This window comes from Epinephelus lanceolatus, chromosome 13, assembly GCF_041903045.1.
Source record: "Epinephelus lanceolatus isolate andai-2023 chromosome 13, ASM4190304v1, whole genome shotgun sequence".
NCBI lineage: Eukaryota > Metazoa > Chordata > Actinopteri > Perciformes > Serranidae > Epinephelus > Epinephelus lanceolatus.
The window spans coordinates 32,314,386-32,338,334 of NC_135746.1; the positions used below are offsets into that span (position 1 = coordinate 32,314,386).

Sequence of the window (23,949 nt, forward strand, 5' to 3'; positions counted from 1 at the left end):
ATCCTTTGATTAAAGAATAGTTTGAGACAAATAGATACGGTCACTTCAGTGTCTTATCGAAACGGTAAACTTTGGAAAATAACTGTGAAGTTAAATGAGGCGCATTTTGCTACAAACTGCACCAAGTTAGTGAAAACATTCAAGTAAAATAGCCAGTCTTCTGTGTTGCTAATAACCGTTATGGCAGTAGGTACCGTTAGCTTGTTAAGCTACAGCGGAGGCCGGATGGAATATAACTCTCATCGCAGCAAACAAGTGAAGACTGGGACATGTGGACCATTTCACCTCTATGACGGAAAACAGAAAAGCCTCTTCAAATACCGTAAGTCAAATAGTGTATCTCTCTGTCCCTGGTTAGCTCTGCCCCTGAACTTATGTTTAAATGGATGTGTTTTGTATTCACTTGCTCTTTATGCTAGTTGTTGGTGTAATGGAGACGCTTAAATTCTCTGTCTTGACTTTATGGAGATTAAACTGCTTAAATATACTGTGGTTGGATGTCATGGAAGTTGAATTGCTTGAATTAACTGTGTCTTGGTGTCATGGAAGTTATATAACTTAAATTACATGCTCTGCGCTTTGATATTATGGATCATGAATTGTTTAAATGTATTGACAGGGTAGACTTCATGTTGTCTTATGTGTTTTAATGTCATGGGGGTTATATTGCTTAAATGCATTGTTTTGACGTTATATAGATCATGTGTCTTCAATCAATTTAAAGGTTAAATTGCTTGAATTACACGGATTGCATTTGGATGCTATGGGGTTTAATCGTTTCAGTTTACTGTGTCTGCAAGTTATGAAGCTTATATTGCCTTAATGCATTTATGTCGGTTGAGATTATATGTCTTGATTTTATGCGGTTATGACACTGCGCAGGGTTTTGTTTTCCTGCCCACTGAAGCTGAGGGATGGACAAATCTTAAAGCTTCAGTCAGATATAACTGGTGCCACAATGGTGGCTATCAGCTTGCTTTTTTAACCCATTCTTCAGGCACTCATGAAGTGCGCTGTAGTAATGCGCAGGTTGGGGTTTTTTCCAACCCGCGGGTCCTGCATTTATGAAATAATTTGACCTGCTCCATCCCGCCCGCACAACCGCATCTATTTTCACAACCCGCCCCACCCCGCCCCCGCCGCTATTAACGTACCCGTCTTGTGGCTCTCATGCTGGTATAGCTTATCACAGGAATTGCACTTCACATAGCCAATGCTGCTGTCGTCTGCTGCACTAACTACCTCACAGAAGTTGTCCCTAACATGAGATTTAGCAGCTTGGCCTTCTTTTCTTTTAAGTCTGTACTCTCCCGACCATAATTGTAATCCTAGGTATTCTTCTTCTTTCTTCTTCCGAGGAAATCATGCTTCCCATGGGTGAAAACTCACCAAACTTTGCACAAAGGTCCAGTCTCATGCCAGATATCCTCAGCTGTAAACTCAAGCCAGTAGTCCTGATGGTGGCGCTACAGCAAGCGTCTAAAGTTCAAAACTTTGAATATTCATAACAAATCAACTTCACAACTTTCATCAAACTGTAGCCCTAATACCGAAGAAACTTTTGTACATTTAAACCTATTAAAATTATGAAGTTCATCACTCTGTTTTTTTCAAAAACTGTAAAACTTATTAAACCTATCTCCTCCCACAATTTTTGCTCAATTGACACCAAACTTGTTACAGAGCATCTTCAGACTGTCCTACAAAAACTACATTTCTCAGATTTGATTAATCAAAAATTGAGCCTACAGTGCATCAAAATGTTTGACTGTAAACGGTACTGTATATGCTGTAATACTGTAATTGTACATATACATGCAAATTCTTGCTGAATAAATCTTCAATGTTCATGAAAAAAATGACAAAATTCTAGAGTCATGGTAGATGATGTGTGGCAAATTTCAGAATTTTATCTCAAACTGAATTTTTTGACAGCATTTTGAATTTTTCTCTAATGTGAACAGTTGGAGTCAATGTAAAAATGGCAATTTTAAACATCAGTTTTTCACTTATGAAGCAAATCAATCATTGTTAAAACAAATTACCAACATTTCCATGCTGTCTAGATGCAATGTGTGCATTTTTAGATTTTTGTTTCGATAACTGAATTTTTTACAGTGGTTTGAAATCTGCTTTTCCATGCATGGATGGCTGCTAAACCTGCACATCTGGCTTAGTCAATTTGTGAAGCTACAATGAATTGTCACTGACTAATTTGCTCAGTGAGATAGAAATTGATTCTTAGTCTCAGAGGTTGTGAGTTCAAGCCTCAGCTGATGCAAAAGGCAGATTGTGTTGCTAAATTCCTAAATGTCTTCCAATTCTTCTGCTTGTTGCTCAGAATTGCCTAAAAATGCCCGGACCCGACCCATCGCTGCACAGCAGCTATAATCTTTCCCTCACTTCTTCTTCCATCTTCACTGCTCCATTGATTCTGGTTTATTGTGGCTGCTGCTTGGTGCTTTTGTGACGTCAGGTCGCAGGTTACATTACATAACATGCATTTACCTAACCTACAACAGTGTTGTTAACAAGTAGGCTATATCCGACATATTTAATCTTTAATGACCGGCCCCACCCGCCCCGCCAATAAAGTGAACATTTCTTGACCCGACCCAACCCGACCCGCGGGTAACCTGCGAGACCCGCAGGTAACGGGGCGGCCCGTGCATCACTAGTGCGCTGGTCTTTGAGGCCAATTTTTGTAGTGGCCAGACAGTAGTACTGCAATTTCCGTTGTCCGTAATGTGATGCCCTGTGGCCCAAAAAGAGTTTCTCCTGACTTAATGCGTTCATGCAAAAAAAAACAGAAAGAAACCTCAGCAAGAACAACAAAGGAGGGATCCCTCCTCCGGAACACAGATGTACTGTAGGTTCCTGGGTAAAAAAAATAAACAAACAAAAAAACATGATGTGATGAAGAATCTTCTTCTTCTGATAATTTCTTAATAACTAGGAGATAACAAAAGAATAAAGTGATTTCAAAGACTTGAAAAATAAGGGACATGAATCAAAACAACAAGAAACGAGATATATCCCCAGTCATGCACACCCAGTTTTAATAAACTCAATACTGTTTTTCAACACATACTGTTTTGTCTTCATTCAATGTAATTAGCACATATTGTTATTGCGCCATTGGTTTTGGCCTTGGTGCCCCAATAAATTTGTATTTATCAAAGGCCAAAGTGGCTTAGCCCTAAAAATTTCTTAATTCCAGGCCTGTAATCATGTATTTCCTCTCCTGTTTCTGTCCTTGGAGGGGCCAGTTGCAGTGTGCTGCTTTTTTATGTGCTGCTGCCTCCATTGGCTGAGCGTCTCTGCTGACGTAAGATATAAGTCATGAGCGAAAATATGCACCTCTTAGGCAGGGCAAATAAGAATTTAGATGGGGCAAGTAGATTTGAAAAATACTTGCCCGTCAGGGCAAGTAGGAAAAAACCTTAACATCGGACCCTGCAACCTAATATTTGTTCATTCACTATGTTTTTTTTTGTTTTTTTTCCCAACTAATTTGACTATTCATGTTCAGAATATGACACAAGCTATACACAATATATAGCTGCATACATGTAGAGTTTTTTAAATACAAACATTTCATACAATAACTTTGTTTTACTGTAAAAAGCAATGCGACTTCATTACATTCACACACAGCTTTTTAGGAAGAGTTACACATCTTTTATGGGTCTACAGTTCATGATGTGGACTGAAAAAATGCCCTCTACATTGAAATAGTCAACTGACCAGCACCCATGTGCTTCACAGATCCTAACTTTTTAAGGTTGAATTGTGGAGAGTGCTACCTCTGCGAGTGACCTGGAGCAAGTAATGGGTGTGAATCTGTGCTAATGAATCTATCTGCCCATGATTGTCTGCACTGTGGGGGATAGTAGTTGACAATGATCACTGGGCCTTTCAACACTGGGCTTCAGGGTTACTAACTTCTCATAGCCAAGATGCTATATCCAATTCAGACTGATACACAAGTCATGAGAAATTAAAACTAATGTTTTAAGACAGAAAGGCATGCAAAACAATGTCACCTAAGCCATGTAGGCTTTGGTGACATGTTTGTCCAAATATTAACCTGAAAACCTAGGTCACACTCTTTAATGAAATTAAACTCTAATGGTAGAAATACAGTTGCTTCTGAAATGATGTTTTTTGATAACAGTGTATAATACAATGGATGAGGAAATGCTTTTGTCAACTGTCAATATAAGAATTTATATTAGAATTTAATTTATATAAGAACTATTTCACTTTAGTCTCTTTAACACTTCCACTACTTGTAAACCTCTCAGTGAATTGGAAAATGTTTATGGTCTCCATCCACCTTTCACATAAATGAGTGGTGATTACTGCAAGTTTTACCTGCAATGGATATGATTTTTTTTGTCACAGATGATCTTCCACTGTCTGCAAGTAGAAATGCTGCCTAGAAACAACAATGTAATATTGTATGTGAAATTAAGATTCACCAGATTTTCAGAGATATGAAGGATAAGTCAAATAGAGGATAGATTAACCCCTAAAAGCCTACTATTAAACTACTGCAACATAATTGTCTACATATGTACACACATAGATACAGTAGGGGCAAATACTGTGTGTGTCAATAGGCCCGTTTACACTGAAGAAGTTCTTGGTACTATCTGGGGGGCAGGAACTACTACAGGAACGTCCTCTTGCTTGGCCCTCTCAACTGCCGTGTCTCCACTGAGAGAGCGGAGTAGGAGGAAGGTTCCTGTAAAGTTACCGGGCTCTGTGTGTGACGTAATCGTTGCGCGACCATTTTGACCGGGGCGATGTAGCAGCGTAGGGATGCTGTTAGCTGTTAGCCGATAGCGGTGTCTGTAATAACTCACTAAACTCACAAAGTGGCCTGTGAAAAAAATATTTTTTCCAGCGGATGTCTTAGTTACAACATGATTGAGCTAACTGGAGTAGTTTCATGTTGTATCCGACAACAGATGATGTCCTGATGTTAACTTTGCTGCTTTAGCTGTTAGCTGTCCCTGTCTGCTGCAGCCACTGATGCTTTCTAGACTTCGTGATTTCCCAAAATTGAATAAATACCACACATAGCAACACAAAACTGCTTTGCTAGCTCAATCATGTTGTAACTAAGATATCTGCCGGAAAAAATATGTTTTTCATGGACTGGTTATTGAGTTTGTTTACATGGCGGTGGAAGCTATGAACGAGCTAACCCTCGTCTGCTGAGTTTTAAAAATGCCGGCTATTGTTCACGTCATATTCCGCCTTGAGTATATCCAATCAGCACCAAGTAACCCCCAAGCCCCAGCCAGGAGTTTCTCGGTGCCGCTCTGAGTACCTACCCCCTAGATGCGGTTGTTATATGTGTATGTAAGTGTGTGTGTGTGTGACCAAGGCAACACAGGGCTCGACAGTGCGAGCGTTTCACTCGCATTTGCGAATAAAAATAGGTGTGTGCGAACTGTAAAAAATATTTAGGGGCACATGTGCGCATAAAAAAATCAGCCGAAGCAGCCTATATTTTTGTCAATAAAAAAATATGATAATCTAACCGCAAATGTTGGAGGAACTCCAGCCGCCTTCCCTCTTCCCTGTGTGACACGGTTATGGGCGGTTTTCCAAGCCACTGTCGGCACAATGAATAAGTCCAGTGTTTCCGCTACATTCATAAATTATTGCCGCCGCTGCTGCTCCTTCAAAACATTTTTGCAAATGCACCACCACTCTGAGACATCTGTGTACTTGCACAGCGCAGCAGCCAGTAGTGAGGAGAGCAGCGGTGAGGGGAGTGGGGGAAGGCTCCTTTTTAGGGATGCACCGAATATATTCGGCCGAATATTGCAAAAAAAACCAGTCGGTATTCGGTGGAATAAGTGAAAAGCAAGGCCGAATAATAGCGGCATGTTTTGATAACGCAATCCAACAGCGTGCGGTGACGGACAGAGTAAAATGTCGGCAGTGTGGTGATAAACAGTAACGGTGAATCCCGCCGGTTGTGGGTTGAACGGGGGTCACAGACACAGACAGGAATACGTATTCCTGTCAAATACGGCGGCGCATTATAATGGCTTACCGGCGAAGAAGTCCGGCTCCAGGTGAATAACTTGTTGTCATGACTGCCCAAAAGTACCTGAACAGCTGAGCCATGGCGGCACACAGTATGTGGCGTAACAGAGGAGAAACTTATGAAGGGACTTGTCAGGGGAGGAGGGTGGCTGGTTGATTTTTATTTCATTTATTTATTTTATTTTGATCCCCCCTATGTTAATCACTTATTGATGCTGTTTTTGAAGTATGAATAAGTCAATAAGTAATTTATTCCATTGAAATATCATTGATGTATTATAGAAAAGTGATTTATCTTTTTATAAATGACAAAAGGCACATCTGCCTCATTTTTGCTGTGGTATCCTGATTCAGGGGCGGAAATCCCGGGGGGGGACAGGGGAGACATGACTCCCCCTTCAATAAAGCTGTACCCCCGTAGAATAATTTGAGACACAATTAATAATTTTTGAACAATGCAGTAGTATTTATTAAAAGCACAATGTAAGCAGTGCTCATTATAAAAGCGCAATAATGTGCTATTTAAACAAAAAACAAACAAAAAAATTTAGTCCCCCCCTCCCATTCCTAGTAGTGGTGTATCCCACACTCTTTCCAATGGGCGGGGCTAGCAGCCGTTACTACTTGGCAGCAGTTGCAGTGTGTGGCTGGACCCGGCTGCCCACATCGCGCGTGGTAAGATGTACACTCGCAGATACAGTTTAACTTACACAAGTTACAACACATTCCATTTACTGTTACAACAAGCCTTGATGAATGAAGCCTTATTGTTTTGCTGCTATTAAACAATGAGAGACATGTTTTCTCCATTTACTTAATAGCATAAATATTCACACTACTGTGCACGGGGAGACAGACCTGCTCTGCTCCAGACACACTCAGCACCTTGGACAGCACAGCGCACCTGCCTGTTGTCGTTGTGTACATGTTAATTTGATTTCAATCATTTTGTTTTAAATCTGGACATGTGCAGGTGGACTCAGCCAGTGCTAAGAAAGGTCCTATGCCTGCCTGTTGGAGAGATAGAGAAAAGATTAAAGCATCAAATTGCAGTAAAAGATGTTGTATAAAAGACAGGCTACAACTTTTTTCCTTGTCCCCCCCTGGAATTATTCTCTAAAATTTTACTGTTTATTGTTCCCCCCAACTATGAAATGGGATTTTCGCCCCTGCTGATACTACTCAGAACCATGATACTTTCACTGGTATTGTACCATGGGTCCCAATTGAGGGATGTCTCTCACCCCCACCCCTCAATTTACTTTGTGCCCCTAAAGTTCTTTGTGCACTCCTTACTTTTTCAACTTAGGAGCACATGTGCTCCTTGGGAAAAAAGTTAGCATCAAGCCCTGCAACAGTAACCATGGTGTGTGTGACCATGACAACAGTCACTACGGTGTGTGACCATGGCAACAGTAACTCCGGTGTGTGACCATGGCAACAGTAGCTACGGTGTGTGACCCTGGCAACAGTAACTATGGTGTGTGTGACCATGGCAACAGTAACCATGGTGTGTGTGTGTGAACATGGCAACATTAGCCATGTTGTGTGTGACCATGGCAACAGTAACCATGGTGTGTGTGTGTGAGAGGGACCATGGCAACAGTAATTACAGTGTGTATCCATAGCAAGCGTAACTATGGTGTGTGTGATCAAGGCAACAGTAACCATGGTGTGTGTGACCATGGCAGCAGTACCCATGGTGTGTGTGTGTGACCATGGCAACAGTAACTACGGTGTGTGACCATGGCAACAGTAACTATGGTGTGTGTGTGACCATGGCAACAATAACTATGGTGTGTGTGACCCTGGCACCAGTAACTATGGTGTGTGTGACCATGGCACCAGTCACTATGGTGTGTGTGACCATAGCAACAGTAACTATGGTGTGTGACCCTGGCAACAGTAACTATGATGTGTGACCATGGCAACAGTAACTATGGTGTGTGTGACCATGGCAACAGTAACCATGCTGTGTGTGACCCTGGCAACAGTAACCATGGTGTGTTTGTGACCAATGCAACAGTAACCATGGTGTGTTTGTGACCATTGCAACAGTAACCGTGGTGTGTGTGACCATGGCAACAGTAACTATGGTGTTTGTGACCATGGCAACAGTAACCATGGTGTGTGTGACTATAGCAACAGTAACTGTGGTGTGTGTGACCATGGCAACAGTAACTATGGTGTGTGTGACCATGGCAACAGTAGCCATGGTGTGTGGCCATGGCATCAGTAACCATCATGTGTTTGTGACCATTGCAACAGTAACCGTGGTGTGTGTGACCATGGCAACAGTAACTATGGTGTTTGTGACCATGGCAACAGTAACCATGGTGTGTGTGACTATAGCAACAGTAACTGTGGTGTGTGTGACCATGGCAACAGTAACCATGGTGTGTGTGACCATGGCAACAGTAGCCATGGTGTGTGGCCATGGCATCGGTAACCATCATGTGTGTGTGACCATGGCAACAGTAACTATGGTGTGTGTGACCATGGCAACAGTAGCCATGGTGTGTGGCCATGGCATCAGTAACCATCATGTGTGTGTGACCATGGCAACAGTAACTATGGTGTGCGTGACCCTGGCAACAGTAACTATGGTGTGTGACCCTGGCAACAGTAACTATGATGTGTGACCATGGCAACAGTAACCATGGTGTGTTTGTGACCAATGCAACAGTAACCATGGTGTGTTTGTGACCATTGCAACAGTAACCGTGGTGTGTGTGACCATGGCAACAGTAACTATGGTGTGTGACCCTGGCAACAGTAATTATGATGTGTGACCATGGCAACAGTAACCATGGTGTGTTTGTGACCAATGCAACAGTAACCATGGTGTGTTTGTGACCATTCCAACAGTAACCGTGGTGTGTGTGACCATGGCAACAGTAACTATGGTGTTTGTGACCATGGCAACAGTAACTATGGTGTGTGTGACTATAGCAACAGTAACTGTGGTGTGTGTGACCATGGCAACAGTAACTATGGTGTGTGTGACCATGGCAACAGTAGCCATGGTGTGTGGCCATGGCATCAGTAACCATCATGTGTGTGTGACCATGGCAACAGTAACTATGGTGTTTGTTACCATGGCAACAGTAACCATGGTGCGTGACCCTGGCAACAGTAACTGTGGTGTGTGTGTGACTATAGCAACAGTAACCATGGTGTGTGTGACCATGGCAACAGTAACCATGGTGTGTGTGACCATGGCAACAGTTACCATGGTGTGTGTGTGTGTGTGTGTGTGTGTGTGACCATGGCAACAGTAACCGTGGTGTTTGTGACCATGGCAACAGTAAATACGGTGTGTGTGACCATGGCAACAGTAGCCATGGTGTGTAGCCATGGCAACAGCAACCATCGTGTGTGTGTGACCATGGCAACAGTAACTATGGTGTTTGTTACCATGGCAACAGTCCCTATGGTGTGTTTGACTATAGCAACAGTAACTGCGGTGTGTGACCATGGCAACAGTAACTATGGTGTGTGTGTGACAATGGCAACAGTAACCATGGTGTGTGTGACCATGGCAACAGTTACCATGGTGTGTGTGACCATGGCAACAGTAACTACGGTGTGTGTGACCATGGCAACAGTTACCATGGTGTGTGTGACCATGGCAACAGTAATTACAGTGTGTGTGACCATGGCAACAGTAACCTTGGTGTGTGTGACCATGGCAACAGTAACTATGGTGTGTGTGACCATGGCAACAGTAACCATGGTGTGTGTGACCATGGCAACAGTTACCATGGTGTGTGTGTGTGTGTGTGTGTGTGTGTGACCATGGCAACAGTAACCGTGGTGTTTGTGACCATGGCAACAGTAAATACGGTGTGTGTGACCATGGCAACAGTAGCCATGGTGTGTAGCCATGGCAACAGCAACCATCGTGTGTGTGTGACCATGGCAACAGTAACTATGGTGTTTGTTACCATGGCAACAGTCCCTATGGTGTGTTTGACTATAGCAACAGTAACTGCGGTGTGTGACCATGGCAACAGTAACTATGGTGTGTGTGTGACAATGGCAACAGTAACCATGGTGTGTGTGACCATGGCAACAGTTACCATGGTGTGTGTGACCATGGCAACAGTAACTACGGTGTGTGTGACCATGGCAACAGTTACCATGGTGTGTGTGACCATGGCAACAGTAATTACAGTGTGTGTGACCATGGCAACAGTAACCTTGGTGTGTGTGACCATGGCACACACACCAAGGTTACTGTTGCCATGGTCACACACACCATGGCAACAGTAACCTTGGTGTGTGTGACCATGGCAACAGTAACTATGGTGTGTGTGACCATGGCAACAGTAGCCATGGTGTGTAGCCATGGCAACAGTAACCATCATGTGTGTGTGTGACCGTGGCAACAGTAACTATGGTGTTTGTTACCATGGCAACAGTAACCATGGTATGTGACCCTGGCAACAGTAACCATGGTGTGTGTGACTATAGCAACAGTAACTATGGTGTGTGACCATGGCAACAGTAACCATGGTGTGTGTGACCATGGCAACAGTAGCCATGGTGTGTGTGACCATAGCAACAGTAACTATGGTGTGTGACCATGGCAACAGTAACTATGGTGTGTGTGACCATGGCAACAGTAGCCATGGTGTGTGGCCATGGCAACAGTAACCATCATGTGTGTGTGACCATGGCAACAGTAACTATGGTGTTTGTTACCATGGCAACAGTAACCATGGTGTGTGTGTGTGTGTGTGTGTGTGTGTGTGTGTGTGTGTGTGTGTGTGTGTGTGTGTACACACACACACAGAAGTCTATCTCCAAGGACGCTGCTCTTCCTCTCCTCCTCCTCTCTCTGTCCTCTCCTGCCCTGCTCCCTCTTACATGCACGTGTTCGTGACCTGCCGGCAACAGCATGTGAGATTTGTTTTGTTTTCAGCTCTGCATCCAGGTAATCTCGCAACTCGCGCGAGTTCTTGGTGTAGGTTTCAGGCTCCAAACATTTAATGGAAACACACGTTTCACATTTCTAAAAGTGCACATTTCCCAAAGATTCGAATCACTTTTAGATGGAAACGAGGTTACAGTCTGTATCGCTCATGTAATGAATCAGTATTGACAATGGCGTGGCACTACTCAAAGGAGTGATGAAAGGAACTTTGTAGCTGATTCCAAGCCAAAATTCAGAACATAAACTGGTTCTGATTGGGTTAGGTCTGCTGTTTCATTTACCATGACAATCTAGCTAGGTTTAAAGAGAGCCACGTTCGCAGGATGGAAAACTCTGGCTTTAGGCTCAACATATCTCACTGAGACACTAATCTTACTTCGTGTTGCACCCCTCCATTGTGATGCTGCTGCTGTCTACACAAACAGTAATCAGAGACAGGAGCTTAATTGAATTAATTTGAAATTTTCCAGTTTTGTATTTCTGCTTTGGGAGGTCACTTGTTAAGTTGTTTGAAGTTTCTGCAGAGAGCCCGGTTGATGGTTGTATACATTTTCATCCTAGTTTTTTTTTTTTTTTTCAAGCTGGCCTGTATGATATGATATGATTAACTGGAACCTTTAGACCTTGCAGGCAAAAAAAGTTTTGTTTTGTCTGATCAGCATAAAATCCAAAGATACTCACTATGAATCAACTAACTGACTCATTGTTTGAGCTCTGTTATTTCTTATGACTATCATTTATATAAGGGGAGTAAGTCATGTATTTGATGCATGAATTGGTATTTTGTGATGTGGATACAGTGGGGCTTCGGCTGCAGATTTCTGTAGCCTGAGACTAATAATTGAACCCCACCCACATTCTTTTTATTATATCCAAACCCGACTTGAGCAGGACGCAGACATTGAACAGAAGCACTGAGTTTGTCCCTGTAACCCTGTTGTTGTCACCATAGTTACAGCTTGCCTGTGGGTCCTATTATTTAGATCAGAGGTCTTCAACAGGGGGTCTGCGACCCCTAGGGGGTCCACGGAGGTACTGCAGTGGGGTCGTGACATTTCTGGTTGATTAGACAATTTTTTACATTTTTTTTCACCCAATTTTTTTCCACAAATTATAATGTCTTTAAATACACTTTAACATTAATCCAACATATTGTAGCAAATGGATAAATGGAAGCAGAAGATGTTGTCTTTAAGTCAGAAATGCACACATTCAGCTACACACACACATGGACGCATGTTACATGCTGGCTCTGTCAGGTTACCTGTGATCGTGATTGGCCGAGAGCCTATTCAGTCCCCAGTAGTGTTGTCAAAAAAATATATTCTCAGATTCGGCACTCTGATCTGTACAAGGAGTATCGACAGGTCAGTTAAGCTCCCGTTTAAACATGTAAATCAGGCCTATCCAATTTAATTTGCGGCCCAGAAGCAGCCTCTGAGTGGGCCGGGCAGGGATCGGTACTGAGACCCTGCGATGAGATTTTAAAGAGTTTCTTGTAGCGGACACAGACCCAGAGCCATACCTGTTTGAGCCGGAGCATACAGATGAGGAACTCCATGTGTTTGATGCTGAGTGGGCGAGAAGAGAGGCTTAATGCACAGAATGGGATTCGGTGCTACCATCGCTGGGGAGATATATCATCAGGAGGAAAAGCGCTGCAGAGAGTGCATCACAAGGAGTGAAGTTGCGTCTTCTTTTCCTTGTCGATGACGGTTCGGGTTCATTCTCTCCTGTTGCGTGGTAAGTGTGGTCCAACTTTATAACTAAAACAACTTTTCACTACTCTCTATCGACGAACTAATAACACTCTCTGCTGTTTCCTCCTCCTCCTCCTTCTTCCTTCCTTCCACTGTCTTTGTTGGTTTATTTATACACGCGAAACGCGTTCTCTGGCTGGCTAGATTGTCCACTCGGTCTGCCGTACATACATGGCGGCGCAAGATGGCGACCTCTCTAAAGCAAGGCCTTTGCTATATATATATATATATATATATATATATATATATATATATATATATATATATATATATATATATACATAAATAATTATAAGGCTACAAAAACCAAAGAATTTTATTTTATAGCGATTATACACTTGTATAAACATATTAATGGGTAGAATATTCAGATTCAGATTCAGATTGACAATAAACCATGCCAAATATTACACACTGGCCCTTTTAAAGTTTTTCATGTATGTATCATTCTGCAGCCTCTCTCCTGCTCTCTGCATGTCAGGGCTGACCTCCTCCTCACAGCGTGCGCGCACACACACATACACACACACAGACACACACACAACAGAGTATCAGACAACAGCAGAGAGGCTGCTGTGCAGATGAAGGGAATATAACTTCAAGATTACTCTAGTAACAAGCATAGTAATCTAGAGTAATCTTGAATATAACTTCAAGATTACTCTAGATTACTATGCTTGTTACTGTAAGTAAGTGCGATAAAACCTCTGCCAGCCAAGCCAATACTTTATCAATACATGTGATCAGCATGTAGAAAGCCATATTTCAATCTGCTCTGTCCGCAGTCTCTCATTGACCGCTATTATGGTTTATGATCACAGTTTACACAAGCACATCGCGAGCGGTGCTAACAGCAAACTGTTAAAGACAAACTAAAATGAAAGCTGTCTGTATGTAGGCTAACACTTTATCTGAACATGTACCTGAGGTAGCCGACCTGCAGACAGTGAGTCTCCTAAGTAGAAGAGGGACAGAGAGCAGGATAAATGGAGAGGGAGATGCTGGTAGAGAGATAGTGTGTGTTATTAGATACTGTTAATGTCACTTATTATGCTTCTGTGCATTGATGGCTCTTTTTTATTCTGTTTCTGCATTATGTTGAGGAGGCCAGCCAGCCAGCCAAAATCAATCTCTTCCTGGGAAGTTTGATCGATCTGCATGAAACTTGGTGAACATAATCTAGGGACCAACATCTAAAGTTCCCTCTTGGCAAAAGTTGGAAAACTTACTAAAATTGAGCTTCTATAAGGCAATGAATATTGCAGAGGGCGTGGCCTATCACATAAAGGTGTATAACATCTCAAGGGTTTCACCGATCACCACGCAACTTTGTAGGTATATGACCACACATAATCTGAGGGGACCCCTCCATTATTGACCCCATCAAACAAAATGTGGGCGCTAGAGAGCTAATTTCTTATCTAGGCCTAACCGCTGTATCGATTTTTACTAAACTTGGTAGATATGTAGAACAGGACGCCTCAAGATGACTGGAGAAATTTAACTCTAATTGGCAACTGGGTTGCGCTATAACAACAGAAAAATGAACGAAGGCCAGATTCCAACCCCCACCGCCGCAACAAGGTCTAGCCGCACCTTTCCCATGTGAACTACCAGTGCGCCCCACTTTTAAGTCAATACAACATATAAACACTTTAACTATCTGCCTTTCAACGTGCTACCTCAACTACTAATGTACAGTTTTAACCCACTAACTATCCCGCTATTGGCAATGGTACTACTGTACTTTCAATAAAGCAAGCGTACTATCAAATTCACAAAAACTCTGTCTGAATACATTGCTCTTCTTAATGGGTTCAGTTGACTATTTAACCTGCAGTTTCCTATGACCTGTGTCCCAAACACACACTGTACGTGGGCAACTGTGCACTCAATGGGTATGGACTAGTTGTTGTTATTTTTGTGATGTTCTGACTTTTAGTTAAAAAAAAAGCAACATATGCCTGTAATTTTGGTATTTCTGTTTCTCTCTCTTTCTCAAAAATAGTATCGGTATCGAGTTTGATATTTTAGTATCGTGACAACATTAGCACCAATAGGCCATCACTCATTTTTGTTTCCACGTTTATGTTTAAAATAGAAACATCAATTTGAGTAGCTTGCATGCTAGATTATCATGCAATTGGTATCAGTTGACAAGATATGTTTATAAATGGTAGTGGCAAGGCCAACCTACTCACTGTACCTTGCACATGTTTAAAATAAAAACATAAATATATGAACCTGTGTATTATCTGAATAGCTTAGTATTGAATGCACAATATCAAGGTACGTTTATACATGGTACTAGGCCCAGTTTAATATAAAACACAATTTAGTATACAATACAGTAGGGGGTCCCTGCTCCATCTCTGCGTCAGTTTGGGGGTCCTTGGCCTGAAAAACGTTGAAGACCTCTGATTTAGATAATCGGAATCATGGTTTATGTAGAGTTAATTCGGAGGAAGTGGATAATTTAGCATCCACTGTCGATGGCTTCAGAGCTGTCCTCCTCTGTTGGATCAGTCTTCCAGCAGTGCTAAAGTTCTCTTTACAGCTGCCACTAACTGTAAAGGCCAGAATGTCCCGAGCAAGTCCATCAAGCCTTGGGTCATGTTATGTGATGACATATTTTGTTTGACGTCCTCCAGTGTTAGCTAGCTAACTTACATGAATATTTACCATCTGAAATGGCCTTTGTGTATTCATGTGTTGTCACATAAATAACAAGCCTCATACAGCAAAAGCAGTTAACTAAAATTCTTTAAGTCCAGCTTCATTGTAACCTTTACAAAGAGACTTGCTGGTTTATTTTAAACTGAGTGAATTTTTTTCTCTCACTGCTGCTTTTCTGTGGTGCAGCCACACTTCAGTTTATGTCTCCATAACAGCTCGAGAAAAAAAGGATTCAGCCAACCACAGCAAAGTATTTCACAGTCAATTTAACCCACTTTTCTGCAATTGTCACTTCACCTAACACTGTGCATTGTGGTAAACTCCACCCAACTTGGTCTTCCTGATGCTGAAAGCAAATAAATGACTTCTTGAATCAGAGTTGGACACGAGTTTAAGGCTCACATATTTACAGTACATACATGCACGTGCACTTGGCTGAAGTCCTTTTTGGGTGGAGTGAAAGTTAATCTTTTTGCTGCCCATTTTGGCCAATAAAAATCAAAAATGCAGCTTGTAGCTAGTAAAACAGCATGCAGCCTCACAACTGTCACCCTGAGACCAATGTTTATAAAAGGCCGAACAGGATGTTTGCACATCGTCTACTTTAACAGTAATAGTTTCTGAAGGATGTTAATCACATAATGGACCAAAGTCAGGAATTCAAAGTGAGGTCAGTTTACTACTCTTATTCTTGTGTTTGGCAATAAAAGATTGTGGGTTTTGTGAACTAGCTGCACTGCACTTTTTTAGGGTTAGGGCTCGTTTAAGGTGTCCAGACATATAAATTGCAGATTTTTAGCAATTCAAATCAGTCTGGTGTTGTTCTCAGTGACAGCTGTTTGTGCTGGTTGGAGAAGCAAGCAGTCAATCAGAAATGGCTGGGCAGTATGGCTAAAGATTTTATCACATTAAAATGTGAATATCAGTGTCAGTCAGCTCAATTGAAGAAAAAAAAAAAAAGCTTCATCTTGTTGATGTTCCTTCCACCATGATGCTCAAATTGCAGTTCTCACCATAAATATGGGCACCTAAATGAAAGAAACAATTTCACATCAGCCTTCTGGTTGTAATTTAAAGAAGGAGACATGGGAAGCATGAAACGTCTGGATGTCTTTTGGATTTTTTGATAATAATAGTACTACATTGGATTTATATAGTGCTTTTCACGACACTCAGACACTTTCCAGAGAACAACAGCACAGATGGAAAGGAGGACTTGGTTATTACATCTGATTTAAAAGCAGTGTCATATGAGAATACTCAGAGAATACTATGAACATGAGGGCTCACCTCATACTCCACCATCCAGAGATAGCATTAGCCACTGACAGCCAAGCTAACACTAAACCCGCTCCGCCGAAAAACACACTGGGCACACTTAGAAAATAACACAGTCCATCTCTTACTTCATGTGCAAAGATCTGCGTCCATACAGCGTTGTTGAAAGCAAAGGCTTTTGTTACATGCTAGAAACACTCCGTCAATAGGAGACTCTGTCCCGACACTTTTTCTTTGACACATCTGTACCCAACCTCTACAGAGAAATGAAGCACAAGCTAAGGAATCTTTGAATACAGCAGGAAGCGTGGCGTTAACTTGTGATACGTGGACCTCACGGTCAGTGCACTCATACAGTATGTGACTGTAACGGCACATTATCTCACTGTCTCATGTTTTCCAATGTAGAGCAGTACACAAAAGTCACGTCAGAGCAAATATTGCAGACCTTTTGCAAAATGCAGCACAAGAATTTGGGATTGTGTTTGTAACAGACGATGCTTTTAACATGGGTGTTGCCATTCAGTTAGCGGGACATCTGAATATGAAGTGTTTCATTCACTGGCTTAATTTGGCCGCCCAGAGGATGTTAAATCTGCCAACAGTTCAGTTTGTCAGGTGTTTGTTTTATGATGGTGTTGGCCAGTCTGTCTGCTTTACATCACATTTTGCTGCAATAAAAATGAATAAAGTCAGATGAAAAGACTGAAAAGGTAAAATTGATTTTGGCAAAGTTTTCCTTTGGGGAAATAATTTGCAGCTGGTAAAAAGGTAATAAATCACAATAAATATTGCAACATATTGTATCACAATACTAATAAGCATATCCCATTATCGTATCATAATATATAATAATAATCATAATATTGTCTCGTGTCTTCTGCTGATTCCCACCCCTAGTATCAACAAACAACCACCATGGCTGACCATAAATAAAATCTAATATATTAACAATCAATGCAGCCTACAGCCTTCATAGTTTATTAATATGCAAGTGTTTTCGGTAATGAGACAAACAAAACATATGATGTCTTCTTTGGTATTTAATTCTGCATTTTAGTGGCATGGTAGGAGCAAAAAAAGGTTAGCAACTGAATTTAATAAACAAAAAAACTTTAAGTAAGTACGGACATATTTTTCCTCTTAGGCTATTAGCTTTTCTCTTACAAAGCTGTGTATACCATGCGTGGGTCACCCAAATGGGTTCTTCTGGTAAACACTAAACCAGGTTGAGGCAACATACTGTATGACTCAGAGGGTTGCTGTGGGCCTTCTGGGAAATGTAGGAATTAACTAAATGAAACATCAGACAAGTTGATTGAACATATTTACAAGCACTGTGGTACAAATGTGTGTGTGGTTTGTTCATTTGTCTCTATTTGTCTAAACTAGACATGTTATTATGTGTCTTTGTATATATGTGTGTGTGTTTAGTATCACACAGGTGTTCACACAGTGTTTGAAGGAGTCCATATCAACACAGGTCATGTGAGCCAGCACTCAGAGCCAACGCTCCACACATGGTGCAGAGTGAACATGTTTATCTGCCGTGTAAATAAAAGCAGAGCAGAATTTATTTCGGCAGTGTGAACATGCTGATCTGATCAGTCAGACCATGTGTGTCCAGGAAGTCACAACAGGTACAGTATAGGAATTGTGAAACATTGAAAGTCTGAATGTGGAGGAAATGTAATAATATACTAAATATAAAGACTAATAAATCTCCACTTTAGATGTGGAGTCACAGAGTCCGGACTTTAAATGAGTGCTGGTGGTAAATCAGTGGTATCAATTAGTTAATTGGTTTACTGCCAAGAATATTTGTGATTGGCTCAAAATTAACTGAAACTGACATCCCTAGAATCCATATAATCTTAATTATTGATGCTTAAGTAATGTAAACTAATACTTTATAAACAGTTACTCCTTTTATACAGAACAGTTAGGTTATTCACTGCGTGTGTACTGTGGTCACAACCTCTTAAAAGCTGGTAAGTACAAAAAAGACCAGATCAGAATTTAGTATTCTCCAAATAAGAAGTGTATTTATTTCTGATGAGACTAAGAAAAGATTATTGTGAGCAGTAAAATGTTTCTCTGGGAGGACATAGCCAAAGTGTAATGGAGCATTTTGAGGAGTGAGGGTTTGGCATTATATTGCTATGGCACACTGATAAACAAGAACATTTGAAAATGGCACTTAACGTAAAAACAGTTGGGATAGACCAACAAGGAAAACTACTGTATAAACATGATAGGATGATAGATTATAAACATACATCACAAAACCCAAAAAAGTGTATCATTTTTTTGAACAGCGTCTCAAACCCCCGTTCTCTTAACCTTTCTGATGTGTCTGAATTGGCTGGGTTGGGTCTGGCAATTTTTGTAACTTTCAGAAACTGACAATCTCACAGTCACCCACTTCATGCAGCTATTGCATTGTTTGAGCTTGTCTCTCGCTGTCATTGTCATTCTTTCCACAAATACTTCCATAGTGTTTTGTATGTGCAAATGAGTGCAGCTGCACAATGAATGCCTCCCAGGATATTAACCATGTTGCCCTCCCCTTTAGTGGCTGTCTTTTACTCTGCGTTCCACTGTGACTTTGCAGAACAGCTACAAACACTTTGCCTTCAGACGTGGTCAAACAAAAGGTCGCATAAACCTGTGAGGGTGAATCTATTGTGTCAGTGACATGTTAACGCGATGCTCCCTTGTTCAGATTCATGTTGAGTGTGCAGAATAAATATGTAATAGGAGACGTCTGAAAACGGCCCATGATCACGGAGACACTAATCAATACATGTTGGGTAGGAAAGTGCAACATCTGGCATTTACTGCGACTCCTGCATCGCTCCAAATTACTATCCTGTACTGCTTTAACAGTTGTTTTTGTCCACTGGTATGAGGAGTGAACAGCACTGACGGCTGTCAGACCGAAAGTATAACTAGAGGAGAAATGTGCTACAAAAATCTCCCCAGGAGATTTTATATCTGCATGCGACCACTCTTTAATCAGAGGGTGGGCGGGAGTTTTTATTTATAGCTCACAGAAAGCACAGACTCAATTCCAGGTGTCTCCTCTATGAGCAAGATAAACAGAAACAAATAAAATCTATAAAATCTTGGGAAAGACATTAACGAAGTTTTGAGTCAGTGTAAACTGAATGACGATAAAATGCTCAGCCCGTAGTTTGTTTTTCTTTAAATTTGATACTTGGTTTGGCACAAGTTGACTTAATCTTCCAGTCTGGTCTCTCACATTATTTTTGCAGTCTTCTTTACTGATACACCTGCTGTTTGGACATGTAGACACTTATTAGCCCTTGTGGACTATCTTCATGTAAAGTACATATGTAGTGCTGATTGCCAGAATTATTTTATGCTGATAATACAGATAACTGCTGTTGAACCTGATATGACCCACATTTGTAACAGAGCATGTCTTTTTCCTTAGTGTTAACATCTGTTTGTTTCTTGTATTAAGAGGAAAAGTGTTGCAGATGTGGTGCAACTCAATAAACTTACGCAGATATACATTTGTTTAACTTTGTTATTGTGGAGCAGGGTGGATAACAAGTTTGTATACAGTGGGCTTGCGTGCAAATAGAGGTTGTCTACTTCACTAAAGGATACATATCAGAGATGTACAGGAAGTAATTGTCTGATAAAGACAATATACATTACATAACGTTTTAAATCTCTGATTGCAAAATACATTGTTTTTTTACGCCCTTGCTTTAAGTAGTCTGTGCCGTATTCAACAGGTGCTTGTATATGTTAGTCTTTATGTGTTTGTTGTAACTACTTTTAATGTTAAATAGTAGAAATGTAGTTGTATTATTAGTTAATCAACATTTTAAGAACATTTAAATGAGTCCTTAAGCAGTGGCAGCTGCAGATTTTTGAAGCTGTCATGTGAATTTTAGCCTGGTCTCACTCCCAGGACGTCAAAATATGCCACTTGGACATTACCGCCATGTTTGTGCTAATCACAGCCAGGTATTTTTATAGGAACATTTGCAGTTTGTTCCGAACACTAAACACGTAGTTCTGTTGCCTTAACCTAACCGCTGACCCCTTTCTTACTGCCATGTTCATGCGACTTAAAGCAGGGTGTTTTTTAGCGACATCTACAATCCTCACCTTTTCCTCACCATAACCAAGTAGTTTTGTTGCCTACCCCCTTTTACCTCCAACCCCTTCTGCATCAAGACAAAATGCAAAACGCTGCCTCCAGTGTCATTACAAGGTGCATCTCAAGTCTCTTAATTGTCATTTCCTTGCTCTTTGATCCTCACTTGCACTGGAAGTCATTCTGGTGTGCCATTTTGAAGACTGTCTCAAAGCTCTTATTTCTGCTCTTAGGAACAAGGATTGAGGAGAGATGTCTGAGGAGCAATAAGTGAGGATACACAAACGGACACTGCAGCCAATCGGACTGATCTGATACATCACATCATACCGGAATTTTATACTGTAGTGAAAACAGGTAAGAGATTAAACTGAAGTGTTAAAAAAACATATTTTAAAAAATTAGCTGTGGAAAGTGTAAGTCTGAATTTATTAGACTTTTCTTTTCACAACCTGTTTTTCACTATATTAACATAAATTATGTAGACAGAGAGAGGCTGTCTGTCAGCAAGAAACACTTTTTACATCACTGACCGTCATGTCCATTCAAGCACATGTGAGGCTAATCATACCTGAGCATCAGGTTGATGAATTACCGAATTTCAATTTTCCCTGAAACTTTTAGCCTAGTTAATAATTTACAGTCTATAAAAGACACCATAATTATATAATGGGTTGTTAAGTAATGAATTCACAATTAGGATATCAATAGATGCAAATAAATAATATAAAGGCATTCTGCTCTGGCAGTGAGAATGTTGTTCTTTTATTAGTATGAGCACAGTGCACGTGTGCAGATATAGACTCCATTAAAAGTCTCTACAGCTGTTAATAAAGTTGACTGACAGTTGATCCAGCTGTGATCAGCTGTTGCTGTTATCAGAAATGGATTTAGCTTCACGTGATGCTTTTCCTTGCGTCTTAGTTCCTCCCACCAGGGAGGAAAGGAAAAGATGCAAGTGAGAGAAACATGGATGCAATTCGAGACTTTTGATGCACCCTTACTTACAATGGGGCTCCTGCCAAAGTGGCAAAATATGATAAGCAGGGATGAGATCACGTTGTGAAGATGACCATGGCACACTTTTGTTCATTATTAATTTATTTATTTTTTTAAATATATCAAAAAAAAAAAAAAAAATTTAAAGGTCTTAAATCACCTGCAACAAAATTTGAACATTTTCTAAAGCCATATTTATCTTATTCTTCTTGTGTTTGCTACCAAAACTCAATAGCTTATTGCTAATTATTTGCTAAGGTGTTACCATGTGGTTGCTAAAGCATTTGTATGTGGTTATCATGGTGTTCATGGGTGGTTGGTGGAATTTAAGGAAGATTGAAAATCACAAAACCTTAATGGTACTTTAACAAAAAAAGTTTTAGCAGATCTGAAAAAGTTTGCTTAAAGCTATAAAGTTTAAATTGTGGGTGTCTGTTTAATGTTCAACTAGAGTTTCCACCTTACAGTATGCTGCTGCAAAATTGGACATACTGGACTTACACTAAATTGGTCACTTATTTTGTTTAGAGCTTCTAACAACGCTTTTCATTTTAGATTTAAATTTGACTTAGCATGAGAAAATTGTAAGGAATTGTGGTAACTGATCACAATTATCACAGTTTTCCAGAGCTGAAGATAATGTTTTCAGAAGGCTTGTTTTGTCCAACAAACAGTACAGAACCCAAAGATATTAGAAGTTCTTCTGATCAACTATTTGATAAATTTGATTCTTTCAACACTAGTTTTGTTAAAACTCAAACTGCAGATACACGGTACATCAATGAGCATTGTGCTTTTAAAAGCAAGTAGAGCCATGGCAGGTCCATGATGCAGCTGGAATACCAGGGGGTTATGAGATGTTGTCTCCCGTCAGACTGCTGATCTGGACTTCGTCTTCTCTGTCTGCAGGGATCCAGCAGCCGGCTCCTCCTGGGAGGTCGGCTTTTTGCCTTTTGGCAGTGGGTTCAGGAGAGGAAATGGGGATGATAGGGAGCCACACTGTTGTTGTTTGCTCTCACACTATGCATGGCAACTAAATGTACACAGGACACCGAGGGGGAGCTCTTGAGCTCAGAATATAATTCAATAAAACTCTAAAGTATTATATCCCAGCACTGAAATTTTAGATTGTGTTAGCCACAGCAGACCTCACACTATTTGAACGTAACTCCAAAGTCCAAGCTGATATGAGCCAGCACATCCTGATCATTTGAGGTAATACCTACCAGCTCACTGGACTGAGTTGTTAGTGTGACACCAGTGAGCGTGAGTCATCACTAATAGCCCACGAATTGTAGTGAAGTGGCTCATTAATCACCTAAATAGCTCCTCTGAAAGGGTGTAATGACACACAAGAGGAAGAGAGGTGGTGATCAGGCAACGAAATAAGTGAAAACAGAGCTGCAGACGCTTCAACACTGATTCAAATCAACTTGTGCTCATGGAGACTGGAAACAGATATGAGAGACGAACAGCACAGTTCAGGGATCTGGGGACGAATAACAGATATTGAATTAAATCACAAAGCTCTGCACAATAATAGAGAGGTCTTTCAAATCAATATGTTTTGAATTTTCAAAATGCACAAAATTAATGAAATGTTACTGAAGGTAAAAGGCCTCCTGTTACATATTACTGCTTTTCCCTGTTTACCAAACAAAATGTTCTAAATTGATGAAACTGAAGCACAGCCCCTCTGTGGCTGCAGGGTGAGATAACGAGCTGGACTGAAACCAAACACACCTCCTTCACACAGCCCCCAAACCCACATACTCGCCTTGACATTTCAGACCTGAACCACAACAGTAAATAAGTTTGACTCAAACTGACCTCCCACCACTGACCCACTTCTCACAGCATGAACACATGACTCGTACAACATCAAGATTTTATAGTCTGTGAATCTGGGAACCAGCAGAAATAACATGGCTCTGTGTTTCACTGTTTGTACTTCTGAACTCAAAGTACTAAAATCAGCATAAATGTAAGGATTTGCCATATGCTGTGTTTTCATTTGATGTCTAGCTGAAGTGTTGGCAGAAGTCAGTTTCTTTTTTGCTCTGCCTTTAATCCTCTACTTGTCAACTTTT

The 23,949-nt window shown here is 40.9% G+C and overlaps 1 long non-coding RNA gene across 1 annotated transcript; it reads left to right on the forward strand.

The window, feature by feature from the left end:
* On the forward strand, window positions 1-22,965 carry LOC117271017 (uncharacterized). Its single transcript, XR_004502843.2, has 3 exons — window positions 1-322; window positions 21,094-21,217; window positions 22,769-22,965. It is a non-coding gene; the product is annotated as an uncharacterized LOC117271017 (long non-coding RNA).
* Window positions 22,966-23,949: the final 984 nt, after the last annotated feature.